Raw genomic sequence first — 20,799 nt, forward strand, 5'->3', positions numbered from 1 at the left:
GATGGGTCATTCGACAGCATCCATTATGTTAACCTGGTTAGTATTCAGGCCAAGGAGCGAAGGCACGACCCCGGAGGTATTTCCAGGATGAAAGGTTATGCTGGGTATCTTTTCAAGGGGCACATCGGGTTGAGCAGTACATCATTTTAAATTACAACTGGGGATCCCCTCATTATGTCAGATCCTGCTTATTTGTTGTTTCTGCAAAGTTTGGCACAGGTTAACTGGCCGCATCTTGTCGCAGTGGGTTTGATGTTTGGTCGGATCAATTGACCGAGTACAGCCATTTTCACTTGGTATGAAGGAATGCCAGGCAAGATTCTAGCAAAGGCAGTTAGCGGTACTTATGGGGCATGTGATGTATTATCTCACTGGCAGGCCGCCATGCAAGGGGACCATGTACCTAGGTCACACACATCAGGCAGAGGTGCCCAGTGGAAGCATGGGGGGACTGCACAGAACAGGACACGGCAGAGGTTATATGCCGGCGAATTGTGTCTGCACTACTGCACATGGCAAAGTGAAGCTAGACTAATTCACATACGGGGTATGGTTGTGGTAGTCCCTACCTCTTTTCCCAGGATCACTCCCTGTGGGCTTATCTAACAATCATCTTGATGGGCTATAAATCTACAGCCTCTCTGGTCTCTGCCAGTGAGTAGGTTAGCAATGGACTTTAATAAAGTGCTGCAGTGGCCCTCTAATGCGACAGTACAGCATCTAGTTTAGCGGGACGATTTTTACCCTCATTAGCGCCAGCAGCGGCTCACAGGGGTACCAGTAAAGCTTCCTTTTATTTCGCCTGGAATGGGAGCAGGCAATGTCATCAAACTTTGCAGCCAGAAACTGATTAGGCAAAGACATACCTGTGATGGTGCAACAGGCACTCTGCAGCAGAGTCAGCTAAGTTTCTACATAATCCTTGTATACAGTCAGTGATAAATGTAAGGTCATGGGCTACGCACTAATAGGCACTTTCTGTCAGCTGGGGCGTGAGTGTGCCATTCGCAAAAGGGTGCGGGTTGCCTTGTTAGTGCTGATATGGAGGGGATAGAGCACTAATACGGATAACTACCAGAGCACATTTTGAAGTCATAGTTGAGGTTAAATGGATTAAATTGTTGGCATGCTACCAGATGCTTCAGTTAAGCGAATTTACCTTGGGAGTTGTCAATGAACATTCGGACTGCAATGTTGGTGGTCAGCCGGTTGGCAGGCCTTTTAGATGTGTTTTTCGAACTCAGGCATGTCCAAATATGGGTTATGGTGCCTGTAGTCTGCCCTGGGATATAAGTTGACAGGCAGGTGGCGTGGCAGAACTGAAAGGGGCCAAGTTTCGACCGCTGGTCACAGGTTCAGATCCTGGTAGGTCCACTTAGCAGTTCATCCTCCTGAGGTCAATGAAACAAGTACCATTGAGTTGAGTAAATATAACAGGTGCAAATCCTCCCGCCCTATAGCCTTGGTTGGCAGACATGCAGGTTGTGGAAGTTGTCCTCCGAGTGTGCTATGGGCGATACGATTGGGGAAACTCCTGGGTTAAGCACAAACGGGCTACAAAGTATTACAGAACACTTGGGATTCCCAGTAGTCCAAAAAGGGAAGGTATTTATACTTAGGGTTCCCCTCGGGTTCACACTGTCCTGCCTGCTCCCTGGTATACTAGCAGAAGTTTGGGAGGGGTGGTGACTGGCGGAATGCGATGGACATACTCCGACAAGTACTATACACAGATAACTGGGTGAGGGAGGCATTAAGGCAGGCTTGTCAACTCTTACCTTCACTGCATTGGCTTTTCTTGTCCAGAGTGGCTTGTCAAATGTATTGCTCTTCAGCCAGGCAATGTTAACATTGACCAACACCAAACTAATTGTGTTAGGTCATCCTGGGAGTATATACATAAAGGGCTGGGCGAGACGGGGACCACGGATACTGGGTCCCCCTCCGAGTTGCAGACTCAGCAGGACATGCTAACAGTCGGGGTGATGGGAATCCTAAGGCATTTTAAGGGACAGCCGGCCGTAAGCCACAGTGGGAGGGGTGGTGTAATTGTGCAGGCACTGGAACAGCTTCTGTAGATGCAGCGGCCCGGGCAGGGGGGTGTGTGTCTCCCCTCTCACCACTGGAGTCTGACAGCTGGGAGGCAACAATTTGACTTTCCAGGGTAGGAGGGTCCTGCTGCCAGAATTGAATCCTCCCTGGTGTAAGTTATGCATCCATCCCTGAACAGAGGGGTTTTGGTTTTATCAGTCTAAAGTCCACAGGGAGTTTAGAAAGGATGGGGGCACCTGTCCAGAAGGGGCATGCTGGCCTCCGGTCCTGTATGGGCTTGGACTTGTTTTGGCTGGGCCTGGGAGAGGCCCGGTAATCAGCAGGATGTAGGTAAAGATGCCAACCTTGGTGGGGGGCCCTGGTTGTGACGGTGGCGACCCCCAGAGCTGTGGAGGAGTTACAGGGCGATCCAGAGTCTGAAGATACAGAAGGGTGCTACATGCAGCAGTACATTAAGGGTGCTAAGCCAAGGATACGCAGGGATGTCTTAGCATGTCCCCTGGAAGTACGACAGCGCCCCATTACTCCTACGGGCGGTTGTGGGCCTGAGCAACCGGGGCTGCCTGGAACGCTCCACCCACCTTTTGGGGGGCGTGAGTAAGGGGGTGGACTGGCGGTCCACTGATGGGAGGGGTGGTTCCTCCCAAAATTGGTAACCACCGTTTGGCAACGGTCACAGTGTAATTTGGCTCACCAGGCGGCATAGAGCCTAACTTGCCCTTGGATTGCTCGTAAGATAACGCATCATGTTGGCATGTTTCTTATGCAAATAAACCTGCAGCAATATTGTCCACTAACAAGGTGTCTTGTGGTTTATTTATTTATGTATGTTGCTTTATGAGAACTGAGGTGTGTTGCCGATATTGGCACTATAAACTTGCTTTTCAATATTGCCATCCTTCAATCAGACTCTTCTTAGACAGACTGAGATCTTGGATGGTGTGGCTAACACGAGATGTAAACCACTACGGCTGAGATGGGAGATACCCACTCACCCATTTGAACAGGGAATTATTGCATCAAACTTCGAGCTCTATCACCTCTGTACCCAAGAGCAGTAAGGCATTATTGACCCCACCTGCCCCATTTCAACAGCATGCTGCAGTTAAGGTTGATTTGGCCCGATCTCCTCCTCTTCAGACAATCACTTAATCCTCAGATAGGTACATTTCTTGGGAAATAAACACAAACTCCGAGCTAGGGCACAATTGGCGCAGATCTCATTAGCTCATAATCCTGTTTCCACTCACTCTCTTCTGAACAAACATCTAGCACACAGCTATCATGATTGCAATTAAATACTCTTGCTGATCTGGAGAACAAATTCCTTACTCTAAGTAATATTCAAGCTGTAGAGGGCCCCACCCTTAATACCTTCTTGCTGTTGTGTCTCCAAGAAACGTGCAACCATCAATATCAACTTCCTAATTCCACCCACCTGTCTGTGCTCTGGTTCTACTGCTTGAGTCCCAACCCCCCCGGTACTGGTACTTAGGCCCTACGCTGCAACGCAGAATACAGCGCCTATCTTCATCCCGACCCTAGGGCAGACATTGAGCCGCCACCTTCTGATGACCAATGGAAATTCTGCTGCCCCAAACTAGCCACCTCTCACCCAAATACGAATTTAGACTGATTCCCATAAAATTTGTGTGCAGAATATATTATCCGGCTGAGTGTATGTAGAGATTAGGGCTCAATAAGGAATCCAAAGGTTCCAGATGTGGTACTCTAACTGATGACTTCCTTCACTTGGCATGGGTGTGTCCAGGGGTGGCAGCCTTATGGCCTGAAGTGCTAAATGTAATGGCAGGAATGGCTGGCTTCACTTATGGATCTGTTGGGGTTTGTTCAGGAGTCCCCCACTGGACATCCGAAGGTCATTGTCATGGCATTACTCAAAGAAAAGCAGAAAGTAGCCATATATTGGGAATGGGATCACGGCCCCATAACGACCGACTGGCTACAAAACTTAATCTACTTCCAAGAACAGCTGTACGCTCACTGCAAATTTTTGCCAAGTCAACTAAAGCCCAAAGACATATGGGGCCCCTTCAGGCATATGTCCCGCAGCATCCCATGGGGTCGTTTCCCCATCCAACAGTGAACGGACTGGGCAACCTATAATAAGGACAGCCCAATGATCAGCTCAGGAGGTGATAGGGCCCTGGGCGCTGTGGGGCCCACCAGGGCAGGGTCGCCCCTTCCAATAATGGAGCGGTCTGCTCGTATTAAAGTTTCTTATGGGCTTTCGTTAAACGAACAGTCTATAAATATTATCATGTGTACGCTTTGATGTTAGAACTACTCAATCTGTGAACGACAGCTGCCATTTGTAATGATTCTTTTACGCCCCCCCCACACTGAACCCGCGTTGCTGGTTGTTACTTTTTGAATCAATAAAATCGAATAAATAATTTTAAAAAAACGACAGGAACTTGTAGCATGTGTCAGTCCGTTCAACAAGTTCCACAAGTTCTCATTGGCTGATTTTTACAGGACTGTCAGAAGCTTGGCTATAACGCAACACACTATTGTGCAGATTAAGAAAGTGATGATTAAAAGGGTGAGACCTCGTTATCAGCTGAATTATAAGGAACTAGTTTTTGAGGTTTAACTGAACAGCGGTTCTTGGGACACAAGTTTGTGAACTCGGGTAAAAGTTCAAATATACTTAGTAAGTTGAGGCAGACTTCGAAGAAACTAATAAATGTGACTCGTCCGTAATGTTTAATTAATTTGTGCTTTAGCACCACATACGGTCAAATCTTTAGTTTCTGACTACGAAAGTTTGCCTCATTTTATCGATCAGTTACTATTAATGTAGGGTGTGATTAGGGCGTGCAATACTATTGATTTCCCTTCGCTAAACGGAACAATTTTGAGGCAGTAAGCCGCCTGCTGGATGTTTATTGATCACATGAAGTCCATTGTTAACTGATAAAATACTCTTTTATGTAGGAGCAAAGATTTTGAGACATTTGTCAGCAGACTCTCCTGATGGTCAATGTTGCTCCTTTGAATATCTGTATAGATCTCTTTGCTTGTATTTTTCATTATAGAACATCTTGCATTCAGCGTTAAATACTGGAAGCAATGAAAAAAAAGAAAATGTCAAACGAACTATTGACAAACATTATGTCACCAACAAATGCACATTTATTCATCATCATTTCTTTATTCCTAGCCTGTCGGGCTTATTGCATGTTGCCTTATTGAGAGCCTAAACTCATCAGTGACTGAAGAGGTGCTTTCAGTTATAAGCCAAACCTACTGCAATTGCCAATGCTTGTTAATGCTGTACAAAAAGGATTCCAATAGTTTCAGCGCTCACATATTTAAGCAGGGAGTATTAATATGGACGGGCAATTTGGACCATAGCACCCATGATTATAGAGGGATTCTGGGCATCGTAGTTAGTTAGAGTAACGACAGCACGAGAGGCCGTGTAGCTGCAATAGTTGGGGAGGAGTTTTTTCAGTAGTTGGTATGTCACGTGATAACACACCTGCCGAGATGCGAGGCAATTAAGGTGAGCATTTGCCAGTAAGCAGTGAAACATTTGTCGACAAGAAGAGTGGGAGTAAAATGCAGCCAGTCCGCAGGACGGACTCGCAACTAAGATAACTACGAAGGGACGCAGCCATGAACTTGTCGAATTTGAAGTAGAAATAATAATTGCCACGGTAAGCGTGTTAGATTGCATGATTTTTTAAACTAAGCTAAGCACATGGTTGTAGGGAAGAAAAGTATAGCGCAGAACTTAATTTTTCAGTAGCAAAGCTGATAAGAGAGGTTACTGAAAGTTCAAAGCTTAAATATGAAATATGGGGAGCACTTGGAACTGTTTATAAAAACACATAAAAATGAAAGCCATTGTTTGTGCAAAGGTCGAATAATCAAGAAATATGTTAGATGTCAGTTTGTTCTATTTAATAATATTAATGAGAATGTTTATCATTGAACTGATCAAGATCACTTTTGTTTGTACTTTAGAAACCCCCGAAGAAGGGATTATTCCCGAAATGCATTGGGTGACTTACAATAAATTCGTGGCATGAGGAAGCAGCGTTTTCTTCTGTGTTTTTTGAAAAGCAAAGCAACCATGACAATGGGTATAATGGATTGAAGACAAAAAGAGTAGGATGAAAATTACTGGCTAAAATTTGAAATAGTTAAATGACTGATCAAGAATTTAATTCATTTGAATAGGCTGTGCAGCTAGTGGAGACATAAACGTGTTTCCCTTGTGTTTTGACTTGTTTGCAGCGTAAATGGGCGGAGCGCCGAGAGCGAGCACGCCGACAAGGTTTAAAAGTGGAATTTATAATTATCGTTGAATACTATAAAGAAGAAAAGGTGTGCATCTCTCCACCACCCACATGTTTCCAATGCTATTTATAAGCCATATACAAACTAACAACCACATAGGTTCTTGTGTCCTACTTCCTCTAAGCCCAGCCCCTTCTTATTTATTTGCAGAACAGAATAATTACACCGTGTATTGAGGACATGGTGATGGACTCAAATTAATTTGCTTATTGCATGGTCAATGCAAAAGGATTGACCACTAAACACCCTGCACAAACACTCAGATAATTCAAGACACCACCAACACAACAAAAGAAACCCACAAAACATCACGACAGGACAGGGTCTCATCCGTGGGAAAATCAGGAACAGTGAAATGACCGTTCTCCTCACCTTCGAAACGGTCCCAATGTGAGCTCCCGTCAACACTGGGCATTGGTCACCTCCTGGTTCCAATGAGACTTCAGAAGGAAGCCTAATTCCACAAGGCATTGAAAAAAACAGAGAACTAACGACACAGGGGACGACCCACTTATGTATGCATAACATTTCAGCAAGATGAGGGGAGCAGGTAGGAAACGGGCACTTAGAGGACAGACATTCCAACAAATTAGATATTTGATTTTTTTATTTTGGTCCTAGAATTCCAGATATCTACTCCAGGATTATAGATAAAATACTAACTTTTCAGTAAGATTTCGGAAAATCTTGAAACTTAATAAATTATCAAAGTATCAAAACATGAATGAAAAATGTTGCTTCTCTTAAAGAAATGCTTACATGTGCAGATTTAGATGAATTCTGAAAAGTAGCCAGAGATTTAAATCTATCGTTTTGGCAGATCTAATGATCCCCAAATCTAAAAGTCATCACCATTCTGAAGTGAGATCAGATTGGTCTGAGATGGAAGGACTCATTTGAGGAAAGCGTGTGGACGGGTTGGGCTCTTTGGCACACTAGTCCCAGCTCTGTTGTAGTAAGCAAGGTATGAATGATATGCTGTGTGGCGTTGCCTCGGTGGTGGTGTAGAGATCTCCGATTGAGCTGGCATTGTATGGCCGACGGTGTAGCCAGTTTTCCCATCCAACCCTAATCGTAACGGGCAACCTATAATAAGGACACCGCAGTGACCTGTGGATCAAGTCGAAGTATACACCCGAAAACCATAATCATTCAGACCTCCGTCTGTATCCCAGGCAGGCCTTGTCTCCTTCACACTCCTATATGTGTATATGTATATGGTATTTTTGTAGTGCGGACCTAGCCAAAATGCAGAGTAGCGCAGTACAGGGTCAAAGACAAGTCAATAAGTGATAAGAGAGTTAGCTGGGTTATGGAAGGGTAATGCTTTGTGATGTAGTGTTTTTTTAAGAGGTGAGTCTTCAATCCCTTCTAGAATTAGACCAGCGCTAGAGGGGTCCTGATGGATATAGGGGTGTTAACAAGAGGAAAATGTTCAGGCTCCTCACCCATGCACACAAAGCGCTACACGACATGGGCCCTGAATACCTCAACAACCGCCTTTCGTTCTACACTCCCACCCGCCAGCTCCGCTCCACCAGCCTCACCCTCGCCATCGTCCCACGGATCCGCAGAACCATAAGAGGAGGAAGATCGTTCTCCTACCTGGCTGCCAGGACATGGAACTCCCTCCCCGCACACCTACGACTGACCCAGGACCATTTCACCTTCAGGAAGCACCTCAAGACCTGGCTATTCGAGCAGTAACAGCACCCCCCTCCCTTCAGCGCCTTGAGACCCTCGCGGGTGAGTAGCGCGCTCTACAAATGTACTGATTGATTGATTGATTGTTCCAGATCCTAGGTGCGTAGATGGAAAAGCCCTGCTGCCTTTTTTTTGTTACACTTCTGAGGCTGCCATCTAATAGTCTCCTGATGCAAGAGTGCTGGGGGGCAGATCTACAAGAAACTAACGCAGCGCGGTGCTGGAAGTCACTTTGCTGCGCTGCGTTAGTTTCGAAGCACAGGGGTGCGACATATTTACAACTATGTCGCATCTCTGTGCTTCCCCCTGCGCTGGCGCACAAACTGCTGCCATGCGCTGGCGCAGGCACCCTAGCACCATGCCATTCCAGTTTGGACCCAGCCATATGCAAATCAGTCTTGACCCTGCGCCCAATGGCAACTGTCCAGCCTGAACTGCCAGGCCAGGTCCTCCCTGGACTGGAAACAAGCATCCTAGGACCGTTTTTGGTTTTTCAGCCTTCATTAGCCAGGATAGCTTTACTCTAGTGGCACGGAGAGTACGGTCCCAATAGGAACAGTCCAGCCCGAACTGCCAGGCCAGGTCCTCCCTGGACTGGAAACAAGCATCCTAGGTCTTGTTTTGGGCTTTCAGCCCTCATCAGCCAGGATAGCTTGACTCCAGTGGCATGGAGAACACAGGACCCACGTCTAGGCATACCTGTCCCACACGGGGTGACAAATGCAAAAAGAACATTTGATTGACAAAATGCAGAACAATGTCACACATTCACCCCAGTACAGAGATCTGGGCCTAAATCTATCGTTTTTTTGCTCACCATGCCATTTCAGTTTGGCCCCAGCCTTATGCAAATCAGACTTGACACTGCGCCCGATGGGAACAGTCCAGCCTGAACTGCCAGGCCAAGTCGTCCCTGGACTGGAACCAAGCATCCTAGGACCGATTTTGGGCTTTCAGCCCTCATCAGCCAGGATAGCTTGACTCCAGTCGCATGGAGAGCACAGGACCCACGTCTGGGCATACCCGTCCCACTCGAGGTGACAAATGGAAAAAGAACAATTGATGGACAGAATGCAGAACAATGTCATACATTCAAGGGGGCGTGGCCACGGAGCCGATGGAGAGGATCGCGTGAGCTCGGAGCTCCGCGCCGACCCCACCGATTATCCAGAGTAGAGAGCAGTTCAGCCGCTACTGAGCATCAGGATCTGGCCTCAAAGGGTTAGGAACCCACCAGCTGTGCAATCACACTGCACCGGGCAGGATCTGAGGGGCGGCGGCCGAAAGAGGAGACGAGATCTGGCCAACCTTTTCAGGATGGCGACGATTGTGGCGATCCGGAGCCTGTGACGGCCAGCACACTGCTGGACTTGTTGCCTTGCGGTCAAGAAGCTCCTTCAGGAAGGATAAAAGCCTGTCCGACGTACTGGGGGAGCCCTCGGGGAACCGAGAAAAAGCAGAGGACACTAGGTTGCCCATGCTGGAGGAAGATCGCTGGTTGGGGTGGCGCACCACCATACTGCGGCGTAGTGAGGAGGAAGACGTAACGGCTGGTGGACATTGGTGTTCCCTCCTTGAGAGTTGGACGTAGTGTGGACTTTGCAGTGGCCCTCACAACGGAGGGTGGATGTCTACCCCTGGTCGGATTGGCCTCCGCGGCCGCCATCTTGGATGAGCCACAGTGGGATCAGGGTGAAATCTGGTCTTGCTGGGAGAAGACGGGCCAAGCCGCACCCGATCCTGGCGCCATGGGGGACTTGCGGGGACTGCGCGGAGTGGGGACTGGGGCATAGAGACGAACTTATATCGGGCCGGGAGGCCATGGGAGGCTGAGAGACTGTCTCGAACCCCACAAGATGGCGCTGATCGTGGCGCTCTGGCAAGTGCAGGGACATTTACGGAGCTGATGGCCCGGCTCTTACGCTGGTGCTGGGACTAGAAGAGGAAGTGAACGCCCGTCTGTATCTCTGAAGCGCTGGAGGGAACAGAGGTCGCAGGACTGCTGCTGCTGTGGACATCCCGCTGCCTGGGATAACGCATTGCCACACCGCAAGGGGGCTGGTGTGAGTGCTGGAATGCATTGGTGTTTCCCCCCTGGGCAGCCTGATGGGGAGCTAGTTTTGCAGTGGTTCCTATCTTAAGAGGTTGGTAGGACTTCCTGGCCTAGAACTAGGCGACACCAGCCGCCATTTTGTGTACGCCAAGACAGGAGTCATTACTGAGCACAGTCTCGTTGGGTGACGTCGGACCGCACCGCATGTGGACCTAACGCAAAGAGGGACTCCTTGCCAATGGGGGAAGCAGAGACCTGATCACCTCATCACAGGTACGAGCTGGAGGTGGACCTAAGACACGCAGAGGCGGCTGTGGAAGTCCCGAGGAGATCTTTTGGCCCGATTGTAAGAGCACAGACGGCTACAACATTGCTCGGGAGGTGAGGGGCCTCTGCTGGGCCGTCTTCAGAGCGGGGGGACGGTCTTTTGAGTGTGGGGACTATCGCTCTTACTACCTACTCGACTGTACCACGCTAGCTTGAAGCGCCGGTGCGGGTAACTGGCGAATTCAAGGCCCCAATCCTATAGGATTTAGAGGAGTATAGAGCACTGCTGGACATTAGCTGGGTGTGACGGAACCCAATTGCCCATTACCCATCGATGAGCCCACCGCTGCAGACCTTGCGAGACAAGGTATCTGTGCTCCACAAGCACACATTCGAAGTGTGGGACGGTCCTGGGTGGGAGTGGGGACCGGCTTGACTCCCTTTGGTCCCAAGATCATGGGGAAACCACGAGGAAAGCAGACTCAGGACTTGCCGTCGGACAGTGGAAAGCAAGGTCCGACGGAAGAGCAACCCGAGGCCATGATGCAGCAACAGGTGGACCAAATCTTTAAGGCCATAACGGACACAAGGGATGTCCTTCACCAAGATATTGCAAATGTGGCGGCTGGGCTGGGGCTTCTTAGAGCGGAACATTCCAAGCTGGCTGATAGAGTAAAGCAAACAGAAGTGGCTCTGGAGACCCTAGAACCGTCTCAAAAGGCGCTGGCGGCCCAGGTGGGGGATATCACGCATAAACTCCAGACCTTGGAGCGGAGTGCTGAAGACGCGGAAGGCCGCAACCGCAGAAACAACATAAGGTAGGATTGCCGAAAGGTGTGGAAGGAGCTGACATGATTGGGTATCTAGAAGACTGGCTGCGGACTGAGGTGGCACCGGAGGGCCTGACCCAATTTTACACCTTGGAAAGAGTGCATAGAGTTCTGGCTAGCCCGCTGGCACCGGGCAGGCCTCCTAGACCTGTGGTGGCTCGCCTGCTTCATTATAAGGACAGGGATCTTTTATTGCAAAAGGCTCGCTCTTTAGGCCCCTACAGGGTGGACTCTGGCAATGTGCCGTAGTTTCCAGATTATACCCTTGAAGTACAGCGCTGCCGGGCCTCTTTTTTGGTGGTTAAGAAGGCGCTATGCGAGGAGGACCTACAGTACTGATTGATGTTCCCCGCACGCCAAAGAATAGTCCTGGATGAGAAAACACACTTCTGTGAGAACCCGGAGGGGGCATGGGATAGGCTGGAATCTTATTGGGCTGGGACTGGAGAGGCGGGGCGCCACGGGAAATCAACAGTCGAAGATCCACGGCCTTGTAGATCGAAGCAAGTGCCGCGGCACTGCACTGGCTTGTGGGGACCATCAGCGTCTCAGACGGAGATGGAGAGAACGGCTGCTTTGCTGGCAGTATCGGAACTGTTCCATGAACGGTTGTCCCCATCGATAGCGGACATGAAATCGGAGAAGGGATGGCAGGGTACAAACACTCATGGGACTGGAACAGACAGTGTTGCAATGCCTCATGCGATACCAGGGATGGCTGATGAGATAGTTTGAATGTGTTCCCTATTGCATCCCTCCATTGCTGACCACACTGGTGGGTGAATGCCCCTCTATTTCGTTCCCTTTCTTGGTATTAGTTCTATAGCTGACCAAGAGGTAAGGCATTGTTTGCAGAGATATAACATTCTTTGGGTGGCAGGATGCGACGACTCTCTCAGAGTTGTGAGCCCCAAGCTGGGAGGCTTGCTTGATGATTGGGGAATGGCAAAATACAAGGCCCATTCTGCTGATCCACTTTCCTAGGTTCGAGGCTGCCCTCCCTATTGTTTGATCCTCTGTAGCTACTAGAGGATATAGTTAGATTTTAGTTCGGATGGGAACTGGCGTTTTAGTACCTATTCTGGGGGAGTTGGTGGGTTCGTTTTGGGGTAGCTCACAGGAGCTTTAGGATCATGAGGAGGCTGTAGCCAGGAGCTACTGATTTATTTCGTGTTTTTGAATGTGACACTTGTGTTAGAGGAATTTTAAAAATCACTTGACTCAGAAATTTTAATTTAGCCTGCTAACCTGTGCATTCTCACTGGGGACTCGAATCCTGCCCACCCCCACATCGCCGGTCTCGCAGCCGATCAACTGCTGCTCAGACCGACACTCTAGCCGCCATCTTGGGGGTAAGAGGCAGGTTGCGATCTAGCAGCCTGGCCCCTCCCAACCTCCTCTACCATACTATTTATGGCACCACTCAATCGTCCGCGCAGCGGGCGGGCGCGCCGGTGGCACGCCGAAGGCAAGCCCGTCTGCGCCAGGACGGGCCATGGGGCACTGCACTCTGGGCAAATACTGAAATATTCTCCAGAGACTCTCTGCAACCTTCAGGAGCTATCTTTAATGCCAGATGTGGGTACCCAGGAGCGCCTCGCAAATCTGGGATTATTGCAAATACGCAGCAAATTTCCGGAACTAGCGCAGTGCCAGGGGAAAATTGGCAGAACTCTCCCTATTAATCAGGTGACTTTTCGTATCTCTTACCTTAACACTCGCTCTTTAGTGGGACATAAAATGGAGATCTTTACACTACTCTCGACAGAATCTCCTGATATTCTGTTTCTTACTGAAACATGGTTGACCCCTGATTCCACTCCGGATATACTTGCTGCTCTTCCCTTAGATTACTATATACTCCACACTGATCTCTCACCGGGGAAAGCGGGTGGTGGAGTAGCGGCTATTATCCAGCGCAAACACATTTTCACGACCATCACGCCGCTGAATCTGGCTGTGGCAGATAATGCTGTAATCAAGTTAGACTCCGACTATACCTCCCTCATCTGTATTATTGTTTATAGGCCCCCCCAGCCCATGCCCCTTTTTCCCCTCGCCTTGAGTGAGCAGGTAGCGGATCTAGCTACGAAATACTCTAACCTGCTACTCATTGGCGATTTTAATTATTGGTTTGGTGATCGGCTAGGCGGCCCCCACTCTCTTGAATTTACTAACCTTCTCACGAATCTCAATTTAACGCAATATCTTCTAAAACCCACTCATCAGAAAGGTCATATATTGGACCAAATCTGGACTAAAACCCCGATCCTCTCTGCCTTAACAGTACTTCCATGTATATGGTCGGACCACTTTTTGGTCTCATTTCAACTAACGCTGCCTATAAGAACTAAGTCCCCCCTAGCCGAAGGTGGCACAGTCAGATGCTGGGGTGCTATTGATAAAGTAGAATTCTTGAATATGTTAACCAGCTCTACTCCTTGCTCGGTGCAGGATGTAGATCTTCAGGAATCTCAGATCGCATCTTGGTTAATTACAGCCAGTAACCATTTTGCTCCCTTAAAAAAAATCAGAATCAACCGTAAGGCTGAAGCCCACAAATGGTTCACCAAGGAATTGAAAGAAATAAAATTGGCACTTCGCCAAAAAGAAAGGAAATGGAGAGTGGGCTATGACCCAGGGGACAGGATCCTCTATAAACAAGAACAGGTCAAATACAATAAAGCTATTAAAGCAGCAAAGGTTGTACACTTCTCTTCGAGAATCCTTACCTCTTCCAACAAATCGAAAGAGATCTTTTCAATAGTGGATGAGATATCCAACCCGGATAGACTGTCACTTAAACCCACTCCCTCTCCCGAGCTATGTGACAAATTGAACTCCTTCTTTTTGGATAAAATTACTGCCATTAAAGCTAGTATCATATGCCCCCCATCAACTAAGCCACCGAAGGACACTACCATGAACAACTCTATCATGGACATTTTTCCCTCAATTAGTGAGGAAACATTTTTTCTTTTACTGTCCAAAGTAAAATCTGGCTCTCCTCGGGACTGCTGCCCACCATATATATTGAGGGAGGTATTTTCTTCCTCCCCTCAACCTGCTCTGTCTTTGCTCAAATCATCAATCTCTCAAGGATGTGTCCCCAGATCATTTAAGGACGCGATAGTGGTTCCCTTGCTGAAAAAGATCGGGCCGACACCTTGGAACCCTCCAACTATCGCCCGATCTCTCAGCTCCCTTACCTAGCCAAGGTATTAGAGGCACATGTGGCAAAGTGTATGTCCGATTTCATGGAACACACTGGACATCTGGACTCCCATCAGGCCGGTTTTCGACTGGGTCATTCTACAGAGGCAGTCATTCTGGCAGTCCTGGACGAGCTCCGAAGGAAGGTTGATGCAAGCATCCCCCAAGCACTGGTCCTTTTAGATCTGTCTGCCGCGTTCGACACGGTGGACCATACCATCTTGGTGGACCGTGTCGGACGGGCAGGCTTTCAGGGCACTGCCCTGAAATGCATCACTTCCTTTTTGGAGGATCGTACGCAGGCAGTTCATTTATCCACCTTCACTACCCCCAGGCTGAATACCACCTGCGGAGTCCCACAGGGATCCTCCCTGTCCCCACATCTATTCAACCTGTACCTCCTCCCCTTAATTAAAGCTCTAAAACAGAGGCAAGTATCCACATTTAACTATGCTGGTGATCTGCAGCTGTCTTTTACTATTGATAACTCCACTAAGTCCATCACCGATTTCTAAGGAAACTAAGGTATTCATCCGTCACTGGATGGACCATAACCAGTTGAAACTAAACCCCGGGAAAACTGAGGTGTTATTGATAGGAGATAGCTGCATTCACTGGGGCCCCCACTATTGGCCCACAGAACTTGGTCCTCTGCCCAAACCGGCCTCTGCTGTAAAAAGTTTAGGGGTTAACATTGATCGCGATCTTTCGCTAAACACCCAAGTGGGTTCAGTGGTATCGAAGTGTTTCTTCCAGTTACGTAAGATTCAGAAGATCCACCATCTGCTCACCCAGGCAGCACTGATCCAGGTTGTGATAGGACTTGTCCTGTCTCACCTGGACTATGCTAATTCCATCTACCTGGGTCTTCCCTTGTATCAGATAAAGAGGCTCCAGCTGGTACAGAACCAGGCCGCGAGATTGATCTACCAACTACCCAAATGGCAATCGGCCAAACCCCTACTAAAACAACTACATTGGCTCCCATTGCTTCAACGGTCAACCTTCAAAACTGCCTGCTTAACATTTAAGTCCCTGAACTGCTACAGTCCCATTTTCATCAACGATCTGATAATTAGGCACATCCCCATTCGTGATCTCCGTTCCAAACATCAAAACCTGTTAGTGAGCGCCAGGTTTAAGAAAAAGCGATATGGTGGCCGTCGCTTTGGATTCCTGGCGCCACAACTTTGGAACACGTTGCCATTTGAGATCCGTTCCTGGTCTGAGCTAGTTCAGTTCAGAAGACAACTTAAGACTTAGCTGTTTACACAGGCACATGAATGAACTAAAGTGAATTAGTCTCCGTCCACACCCTACTCTGATCAGCGCCATGAAACCTTGGTCTACGTGCGCTTTACAAATGGGTTAAATAGAAATAAATAAATAGAAATAGTAGTTGGGGTTCCCGGGGTGTGTCTACTCGGAAAGGATATGTGATACTGCATCTATGATTGCACCATGGGGGGCTTACTTGAATTGAAGTGCATTTCCTGGGATGTTAGAGGGATACACACAATGACGCGCCGCCATAATGTACATGCTTATTTGGTACGTAGAGGGGTCCAAATTGCTTTCCTCCAAGAAACACATGTTACTCGCACAGAAGACTCAGCCCTGCAACACAGATGGAGAGGGCAGGTCAACTGTATGACTTATTCGGCTTTTGAGCAGGGGATGCTGATTTGGGTTAGAGCAGGGGTCCCTTTTCAACCTACACAGCAATTAGTGGACCCAGAGGGGAGATTGTGGTAGTTGCGGCCCACCTTAATGGGAAAGAGGTAGTTTTAAGCAGTATATATATGCACCCAACACGGAGCAGCCAGCCTTTTTAATCATTTGTCTGGGAAACTGGCCCCTTATTTGACCAGCCCCATGATTATAGGGGGAGATTTTAATTCCATATCTGACATATATTTAGACCGCTCTCATCCCCTGCTCCCCGAGGAGCCCATTCATAGGATCTCCAAGGCCAGGCGAGACTGGCATACTAGACGGGGATTGGTGGATACTTGGCAGGTGCAACACCCGGGGGACTGTGATTACTTATTCTTCTCAGCGCTGCATGAGCTGCATGTGCGCTTAGATGCATTTTTATGTTCCCTGGACTTGCATGCCATGGTTCACGACAGAGAATATCATGCTGGGACATTGTTAGATCATAATACTTTGCTGTTGCGCCTCCATTGGTCTCAGGACCGATCGGTGATCCCAACTTGGAGGCTGCGTCCAGAAGCCCTAGAGGACCAAGTCTTTCGTGCAGAGGTTGAGGCAGAAATCATCCAGTACTTTATTGAAAACGAGGGTACGGCTTTGTCAACAGCAGTAGAATGGGATGCTTTTAAGGTGGTAGTACGGGGGCTCTGGATAGCTAAAATGGTGGGTGTGCGGAAGACACTTCTGCAGGACATAGAATCAGCGGAACAGCGCTTGCGAGCTGCAGCAAGATCCCGGCCTGAGAAGCCTGAGGAACAAACTGAGGTATCAAACGCTAGGGAGGCAGTATTGGAGCAAGTCGCAAGATTGCGCTGCTTTGATCACAAGAAATATCTGATACGCGCGCATGTGGAAGGGGATAAGGCGGGCACATTGCTGGCCTGGCTAGTTAATCCTGCCCATCGAGGAACGGTCATACTGGAACTGGAAGGCCCGTCTGCAGATCCGGTTAACACCCAACAAGGGAGTAACGACCAGTTTTTGGGATATTATGCGAGATTATAAAGAAGTACGATAAGAATAGATAAGGACGCCATAGGGAAATTCTTGACGCCTTAACCGCGGCGGTTTTTCCGCCGCGGTGCAGGTGTTCTATTAGGTGGGCGGGGAGGAGCACGCAAGGGGTTAACAGACACGGGATTACCGCAACTGGATAAGACACAGGCAGACCTATTTAGGGCAGGAAATAACGCTGGGGAAAATTCGGGGCGCATTCAAGTGCATGGCCCGTAATAAAACTCCAGGCACGGACGGGCTACCGATAGAATTTTATTCCGCTTACATTTATCTATTAGCCCCTAAATTGATGTCTGTTTTTAATGAGGCTAAAAAAGCAGGAATATTGGCGTTCTCTACATGCGAAGCCGTCATTATTCCGTTATTGAAACCTGGAAAGCTTCCCAATGATAAAACGGCATATCGTGCGCTGTCTATGCTCACAACAGATTATAAAATATTCAGTAGAATACTTGCATTGCATCTGCTTCCACATTTGGTGCACTTTGTTCATTGAGACCAGGCGGGCTTTATCCCAACCCCGAACACCGCATTAATGTCAGGCGCCTCCTCCGTATCATGGAGGCAGATACTTGTTCCCCGGAATCCACTGCCATTATATCTGTTGACATTGAGAAGGCATTTGATAGCCTGGAGTGGCCATATCTGTTCCATGTTATGCGTAGGTTCGGACTTGGAGACGCCGTTGTGACATGGACAGAAATATTGTATAACACAGCTACAGCCAGGGTGCGGACGTGGTGCTCTGAGCTCGTCCTCCTGGAAAGTGGGTCGCGGGACCCGATATTGTTTGCGCTGGCCATGGAGCCGTTAGCAGCGCAGGCTAGACTGGGTCGGAGGTATGCCGGTCTTAAAGTGTATGGGGTTGAGCAGTATATATCGCTCTATGCAGATGACTTACTTATGTTCACTGACCTTAATACAGTACTGTTATACATAGCTGATCCACGAGTCGCACAGACTTTTTAGGTTTTTTTTATTTTTTTTCTCTTACAAGTGTGGTAGCATGGGTCACACCAGGGTCGGGGGCGGGTTGGGAGGGAGGGTGGAAGGAGAAGTTTGTATTTTTTATTTTTATTGGATGCTTCATTGTGGCAGAAGGACTTTCTGGAAATTAATCTGTGTTGAACCATGCCTCCGTCGCATATTCCATGTTTTCAGTATGTATATTGATGTATCTTATAGAATTTGTATTATTGCCCCTTTGTTAGCAGTCAGGAATGTAGGCGTAGCACTGCTTTGTGGCCATTGATGTTACCGAAGACACCGTTACTCATTGATAATGGTCTTAAATGATGTTTTGTTAAAAAAAATATATTAAAAAAATGTCATACATTCAGCCCAGTACAGAGATCTGGGCCTAAATCCATTGTTTCTTTGCTCACAATGCCATTCCAGTTTGGACCCAGCCATATGCAAATCAGTTTTGACCCTGTGCCCAATGGAAACAGTCCAGTCCCTTGCTCACTGCACGACTGGAATCAAGCTAGCCTGGCTGATGAAGGGTAATACCCATAAACCGGTCCCAGGATGCTCTGTACTAGGGTGAATGCATTACATTGTTCTGCATTCTGTCCATCAATTGTTGATTTGTGCATTTGTCACCCCGAGTGGGACTATAGCTTAATGTGCTATATTAGAAGGATTGAACTCCAAGTAACAAAAGTACATCTGTGGCAAAAGCAATAACTCACTGAGGTAGCTACATAATATTCTAATCTGTGATCTGCATGCCACTCATTTACCCTCGTTGCTGCTATATCATGAGTCAGAACTGTTTCTAGACTAATAACAGACCTTTACTCCATTATATTAACCCCCTTAGTTATCATGCACTTGTAGTAGCCCCTGATAATGCTATACACAAAAAGATCTCTGCAGGCTGCTCTTATCTCAGTTTAGCCTGTCATGCAGGGGGTGCCCCCTAGCCCTTGCCGCCCAGTGCAATGACAAAGGCCGCACTGCCCTTAAACTGGCACTGATCAATAGTGTAAGAAACAAAGAGAAAAAGGAAAAACCAGCAACGGATTGTGTTAAGTGAATACAGATTGGTGAACTAAAGTGGGGAGTATGAACTTTAAAAAATGATATACACAATATTGGTGGATTTTATAATTCTACCACCAGTCCTTACACTTATATAACATGTAGAGATTGCTGTATTCATTGGTTTTATGTTCCTTTTGTTGGATACACGAGAAGCTAAGGACATGGACTCTGCCTTAATCAAGGTCCCTCTAGCAGCATGATTCCTTGAATCCTGTCCTATATATAGAGCAGCTGATTGTAGGGTGAATGCCCTCAACATCTCCACATGCTTCATAATCGTGTTAACCAGGATACAATCTGCCAACTATCTGCCAACTCTGCTGTAAACCTCACCCCTGCCCAGCTCTATTTGCAAGAGACATACAGTTGCACTTATTCTGGTATAATCAATGTCATCAATGGACAGGGAGTTGGAAGTCAACAAGAATTCTAGTAGTAAACACTGGCGTTTCCCCGCAAAAAATAGCCTTGAAGGGTTGATACCCTTCCCCAATGTATTTAGTCAGTCGATGGCTAGTGGGTAAAATGTAATTAGTTCCTTCAGCTGCCCTGGGATGGGGTGCTCCATTCTGCACTTTGGCTATCCGAGGGATTTCCCCTGTTTCTACACTCTTCATTTCCCATACTACATCCCACAGTGGTGTTTCCTTCTATCGTTTGCGTCTCCCACTTACCTAGGGCAACCCATGTGCAGCTCACATTGTGTAGGTGAGGCCCCAAGTTTTGCAATTGGGGAGAGGTCATGGTTTTCTCTGTCGGTATGTTGAGGGAGCCAGAGTTGGTGGGAGGGTGTGTAAGGTAGTGTGAGTTAATTATCATACATTAGTTTAATATAATATTCTTATGAGCTCAATGCAACCTCATCACAGCTAGACGCTTAAGATGCCTTTGCAGGTCGCACAAAGGCCCCTTAATCTCACTCCAGCGTGCCTCTATTCTATAATTAAGAATCCCCAATCTTAGAGCCCTAAATTGGAACAAAAGAGAATTCAACAATCTCTGAAAGACCCAAGACTTTGAGTATTTACATAGACACAACATTGATAATGCCATCCTACAAGAGACCTACCTCTTGGACCACACTTCCACAGTAGCAGGTGCTGCATATACAACTTCATACTCTGTTCATGCCAGAGAAATTACCATTTCAATCTGCAGGGGCGATGCCTTCAGGGCTGCTGCAAAGCACATATAACCAAGTGGGATAATGTATTATCTTACATGGCAACCTGCAACTTATTTACATTACCTTAGTCTGCATGTACGGCCCAGTACACATTGTCAATCTTTTTATCTGGAAGTCTGGTTGACAGTGGCTCACCTAGATTCTCAAACGATAGTATGGGGTGAACATGTCGTTGTCATCCCTGACCTGGTCAGATATAGTACATCCCAGCACCCCAACAACTAGCTGACACACAGCTATGTACTATAATAGAGGACAACATCCTAGTTGATGAATAGCAAGCAAGTCAGCCCCTAAGCAGTGAAGGCCCATATATTACGGGCACGCAGAACACTTGGTCGAGGATCGACTTAGGCTAGTGACCCTGGATGTCAGCTCCT

The 20,799-nt window shown here is 47.7% G+C and overlaps 1 protein-coding gene across 1 annotated transcript in view; it reads right to left on the reverse strand.

Moving 5' to 3' along the window:
* Positions 1 to 20,333, reverse strand: part of LOC144772627 (galectin-1-like) — a 134,852-nt gene extending 114,519 nt beyond the window's left edge. The window contains exon 1 of the mRNA XM_078657071.1: positions 20,303 to 20,333. The gene's annotated coding sequence lies outside the window, so the exon portion shown is untranslated. The remainder of the gene's footprint in view (positions 1 to 20,302) is intronic.
* Between the last annotated feature and the right edge of the window lie 466 nt (positions 20,334 to 20,799).

Source organism: Lissotriton helveticus, chromosome 1_1 (assembly GCF_964261635.1).
Source record: "Lissotriton helveticus chromosome 1_1, aLisHel1.1, whole genome shotgun sequence".
NCBI lineage: Eukaryota > Metazoa > Chordata > Amphibia > Caudata > Salamandridae > Lissotriton > Lissotriton helveticus.